Here is a 6,290-nt window from a genome sequence, read left to right as displayed (position 1 = left end):
TGGTTCTCATTCTCCTGTTTTCCTTTTGGGAACTTTTAATTAACAGCCCAAGAAGGATTTCTAACTAATCCCGACTATCACCAGAAGTGGATTCCTCCTTCATATCATCTTAAACCAAGGTGGCACCTGAGTGTGTTTAAATGAGAACACTACATCAAAAATGATGCTGGCTAACTGAACATAATAAAAGTAAATAAATAAATAAATAAATAAATAAATAAAGGCAGAAAATCTCTGCAAAAAAATATTTTAATTAAAAATTTAAAAAAATAAAAATAAAATGAGAATAAAGTCTTTTTCCACCTGTCCTGTCTGCTTTGTGCACTTAAGGTAAACAGAATGTAAATATCCTCTACTCCCTTATCCCTTAGTTTTCTGAGGAGTTGGATGACCTGTGCAGTATCTTAAATTCTCAAACTAGTTTTCCCATCAGGCTACTATCTCTTAAGGCTTCTCATTAAATCATCGTGGGTCTTGTGACCTAGGGTTTCTTTTCATTTCATTGAGGCTGAGTCAAAAATTCTACTTTCACACTTAATCCTTTGGTGGCCAGAGTACCAGGAAGGTTTATTTTTAAGGTACCATGAGCCTTTTTGTATTTATTGGTCAAACATTATTTTCAGTGTGATCATGAAAGCCTGTACAAATATTATTCTGTTTGGTTTTTTGTTTCCTTCAATAAAGTCACTGGCCCAAGTCAATATGTCCCAATCGTCATGATGGGGTAAGGTAGCAGTTTCTTTCTTAATATGGATTGGTTAAGCACATATCTGTTCTAACCTAGCTGGAATATATCTGTGACATTTTTTAACAGGGAGGTTATGCATATCTTCTTTTCTGTCTCAAAAGAGGGTCCCACAGGTCTAGGATCTGAGATCTGGTGCTCCTGTTTCTGAGAAGGCTCAATGAGGCTTTTACTGGGAGTGAGAAAAGCTTTAAACTGGCACCAACTTCTGGAACCACTGTCCTTGCCCTGATGAAATGCATTGCTGTGTGACATTCAAAGGAACAGGATGTAACCATCCTGACCCCCTCCTCCAGTCCCCCAGTCTGCCTCTAGCCCCCTTATCGACAGAAGACAATAGGGAACCAGTGGGCAAAGAAGTCTGGTTTCAGAATCTCAGTTCAGACCAGGGAAGAGAAAGGTTTAAACAAAGAGATGATAGTTGAATAACCAGCTCACTCACAATCAATAAACGAGGCTGCCCTAGTCATGGGATGGGAATCTTTTATGTGTCTTGCTGACAGTGACTTTGAACATTGAACAACCTTTGGACATGGAAACACTTCTACCCACTCTGAAAACATACATACAATTAAATGTGCACATATTTTTAAATCTGGGCAAAAAAATATCAACCTATATGTAGCACTTATTAATTTGTAAAGAAAAACACATTCTATTCCTTTTTTAATACAATAAAAGATAGATACAGCTTTTTGAGACTCAATTTTTTAATAGACTGGCTGCTATTTCATTTTTGACGTTCATGTAGTAACAGTTTGGCCACTGGGGGGACTTTAAGCTGGCTTTTGTGCCTTTCACCACCACACAGAAGGTCAAATATGTCCTCACTTGACAGCAACAAGATGCCACAAGCTTATATTAAGTTCTCCCTTCCCAAAATGGAATCAGCCACCCTCCAAGAAGCCAAGAAACCTTGAAGAAGAGAACAGTATTAGAAACCAATCTCTGGGACCAAGTGAGGACCATTAGTTGTTTCTCAGGAGTATTATTATTACTGAGGTAACCCTGCTTCAAGCCACTTCAGAGGAAGAGCCAGAAAATACTTTTAAAAAAAGGTTAATAATTTTTAAACTTCCCATAAAGAAAATCTCAGGACCAGATGACTTCACTGGTGAATTCTACCAACCATGTAAAGAAGAGTTAACACCACTCTTTCACAAACTCTTCCAAAACATAGAGAGGAGGGGACAGTTCTCAACTAATTCTATGAGGCCAGTACTACCCTGATACTAAAACCAGACAAAGATGTTATAAGAAAACTATAGACCAATATCTAGACCAATATCTCTTATGAATATAGACACAAAAGTCCTCAACAAAACACAACCAAACTGAATACAACAACATATAAAAAAGAATTATACAACATGACCAAGCAGAATTTATTCCAGGATTGCAAGGTTGGTTCAACATGTGAAAATCAATTAATGTAATTCATCATATTAATAGAATAAAGGAGAAAAAAAACACATGGTCATCTCAACAGATGCAGAAAAAGCATTTGATAAGATCCAGCACCTTTTCATGATAAAAAAAAGAAACCCTCAATAAATTAGGATAAGAAAGGAATTTCTTCAAATTGATAAAGGGCATCTATGAAAAACCCATGATTAACATCATATTTAATGGTGGAAGGCTGGGGCTTTCTTCTTAAGGTCAGGAATAAGACAAGGATGCTTCACTTGCCAGTTCTATTCAATATTGTACTAGAGATTCTAGCCAGGGCAATTTAGCAAGAAAATAAATAAAAGACATTCAGATTAGAAAAGATGAAGTAAAACTATCTCTGTTCACAGATGACCTAATCTTCTACATAGAGAATTCCAAGGAATCAAAACACACACACATTGGGGTGCCTGGGTGGCTCAGTTGGTTAAGTGACTCCCTTCGGTTCAGGTCATGATCCTGGAGTCCCGGGATCAAGTCCCACATCGGGCTCCCTGCTCAGCAGGGAGTCTGCTTCTCCCTCTGACCCTCTTCCCTCTCGTGCTCTCTCTCATTCTCTCTCTCTCAAATAAATAAGTAACACACACACACACACACACACACACACACACACACACACACACACACACAAAACCAACCAACCAAACAAACAAAAAAACCAGCACTAATAAATGATTTCAGCAAATCTGCAGGGTACAAGATCATTATACAAAACTCAGCAGTATTTCTACAAACTAGCAATGAATAATCTGAAAATGAAATTAAGAAAGCAATTCCTTTACAATAGCATCCAAAAGTATAAATACTTAGGAATAAATTTAACAAAAGAAAGGCAAGACTTGTACACTGAGAACTACAAAACATTGAAAAAATTTTAATTTGAATAAATGGGGAGACATCCTTGTTCATAGATTGGAAGACTTAATATTATTAAAATGACAATATTCCCCAACTTTATCTACAAATTAAATGAAATCCCTATCAAAATTCCAACTTCCTTTTCTTCAGAAATTGACAGCAAGTACTAGCATAAATGTGTACACATAAATCAATGCAATAAAATTGATGGTGTAGAAGTAAACCCAGATATCTATGATCAGTTGATTTTCAACAAGAGTGACAAGACAATTCAAAAGGGAAAAGATAGTATTTAAACAATTGGTTTGTAACAACTGTATGGGAACATGCAAAAGAACAAATTTGAACCCCCACTTCACACAATATACAAAACTCAAAATGGATCAAAGATCTAAATGTGAGAGCTAAAGTTATAAAACTCTTAAAGAAAACAAAGGAATAAATCTTTATGACCTTGGGTTGGACAGTGATTTCTTAGATATGACACATAAACACAAGCAACCAAAGAAAAAAATAGATAAACTGAACTTCATCAAAATTAAAAACTTCTGTACTACAAAATTATACCACCATCAAAGTGAAAGGACAATCCACAGAATGGGAGCAAATACTTGCAAATCATATATCTGATAAGGAACTAATATCCAACAATAAAAAGACAAATAATCTAAATTTATAATGGGCAAATTTCTCCAAAAAATATAAAACAAATATCCAATATGCATTATTCTAGGGTCACTTACGTTCAGTGATGTCCTGGGAAATATTTGATAACCAGCTCTCTGAAAAGTGGCTTGATATGTAGCAAGCCAATTTCTGTGGTATAAATACTCCCATAAGGATTGATTTCAAGCTCCCAACATGATGTCACTGAATGTGGAGTTGGAAAGAGATGCTTGCAGTCAGCTTCCATGAGCCAGTACAAGCTGGCTCCACTATATAATATGTAGTATATAACATATATGCATGTAAAAAAGTATGTAATAATTACATGCAATTATGATAATTATAAGTATCATATAATTATAACATACTTATATTAAGAATTATAATAATTCTTAATTCTGTTTTAGTTATATAAACTCTGATGCCCATTGTTGTTCATTTTTATTGAGGAATATTAGTGCCCTATCAGATGACATTTTATACTTGGTTTTTACTACGGCAGGATAGTGAAATTGACTCTCCAAGTCTAGACTGTGATCCAAATGGGAAAAAGTGAACAGTTCTGTCTAAAAGCCTTCCATTTAGCTGCAGTAGGTCTGCCATCAATTGCTCAATGCATGGTTTTCTGTACATGTTAATAAGTGGGATCCCCACTGAACAAATTCACTTTGCACGGACTATCCATAACAATAGAAATTCTAGTAATACAATTAAAGTATAATATAAATTTATAAAACTTCCAAAATTATTCATTGTTAAGCTTGACACAACTGTGAATTGTCATCACGATTAATGGCAAAGACCAAACTAAACAAGACAAAAAATAGAATATATAATCTTCAAATGCATCAGATACATTTAGATGTATCCAAATCAACTTCAACTTTACTCTGTCATTTTCTACTGAATCTTGATATAAAAGCATATTATTTAGATTTCCCTCTTTCATGAACTTTTTTCTTGCTTTTTAAAAACATTTTCTTATTCTTAAAACATGTCATATATTGTTAATTTTAACACTATTCACAAATGCTCAGTCTCTCCTCTTTCTGGCACATTGTGGGATTGCAGTGCCCTGTACCCTTTGATTTGGCCATGTAATTTGCTTTGGCCAGTGAATTATGAGCAAAAATACATATCCATTGGAATGAGGCTTTACGAGTCAGCACAGAATTCACCACATTTCCTCTTCCTCTAAAGTGGTTATAGAAGCTTCTATCAGCCAAGTCTCTACTGTGGATAATGTCCACCATAGATTTGTTTCCTTTTTCATTTTGGGTTTTAGGAAAAAGCAGCATGTTCTATATTTTGATAAGTACACATAGGTATAGAACTCGTGGGGACTATATGAGAACAGTATTTATTCTTCCTAATTCTTAGCCTAAATATCTGGGCATTTATTTCAAATCGTGTCTGTCCAGAGTATCCTCCCTTTTAGTATGATCTTCACACGGTACTAGTAAACTGTAAAGAAGCACTTCTGTTCTACCTTCAGGAATAGATTAGGGAGAGTCTCTAATAACTATAGGGGTAATTTCATATGATAAGTGAAAGGGAGAATACAGACAAGAACAAGTTTTTGAAACTTTATCTAAAATCTCAGTTCTTTATTCCATTGGTCAAAAGTACATATATGTGTGTACATCTGTGTGTATGTGTATTACCATATAAATAATATATATTAGGTCTTTAATGTAGATTCGGTCCCTAATATACACTAGTGTTATTTTTTTACCATAATCCATTTTAATTTTGAACTTCAGTTTTATTAAAAATATTTAGATAAAAATATTCATTTTCCCAGTATTGCATTAGTCCAAAATTTATTAATAAGTTCATAAAATATGGCTAGTTTATTAACCATCAATTCATTTATATGAAGAATTATTATAGAAATATTATGTTTTTAAAACTTTACCAAAAGGTCCAAGTAGAATGATAACACTGGTCCACACAATTTTCCATTTTATATGGATTACAAGAACCAATTTATATAGACACCAGTTATTTATATAGTAACCAGTCTGATAATGGCAACTTTAAACTTTTTTATAAAATAATTATGTCAGAAACCCCTAGCCAAGTAAGTTTTAGTGGGGCAAAAATATCACTCATCCCACAGTAACTGCACTATGATCAAATAAAAGAAACACCAACTCACTTGTTTTAAAGAAAAAAAGTTTGAAAATTAGTTTAAAATTGTCCAAACTCATATTTTTTGAGGGGTGTGATGGGGTGGGGATCCAAAAACAAAACCCTCAAGTCACAACCTGGCATAAATCTGAAGTCACCACTAGGGTAAACAATTTGTCTAGTTTATTTTTGGATAAGTTTCTGTGACTTCATATGGCAATTAAGTGGAAAGTCACTTAAGGAGGCCATAGTTTTTAGACTCCTTATCCTCAGGCCTTAAAACTCAAAAAGTTTTATCCTAGTAATATCTTTTACACTAAGATAGTTTTAACCTGGAAGATTTTTTTTTTTAATAGCAGCTGGAGTTTATAAGGACAAGGTTACTGTCTGGCCTAGCTTAATCTTGGTTTACATACAGTGTTCATGATCTAGGGAGGTC

Source organism: Eumetopias jubatus, unplaced genomic scaffold (genome assembly GCF_037043125.1).
Source record: "Eumetopias jubatus isolate StellerSeaLion01/CBP00866 unplaced genomic scaffold, mEumJub1_p1.0 scaffold_6, whole genome shotgun sequence".
NCBI classification, from domain to species: Eukaryota; Metazoa; Chordata; class Mammalia; order Carnivora; family Otariidae; genus Eumetopias; species Eumetopias jubatus.
The sequence above is the reverse complement of the archived record's forward strand: the minus strand, read 5'-3'. Positions refer to the sequence as shown.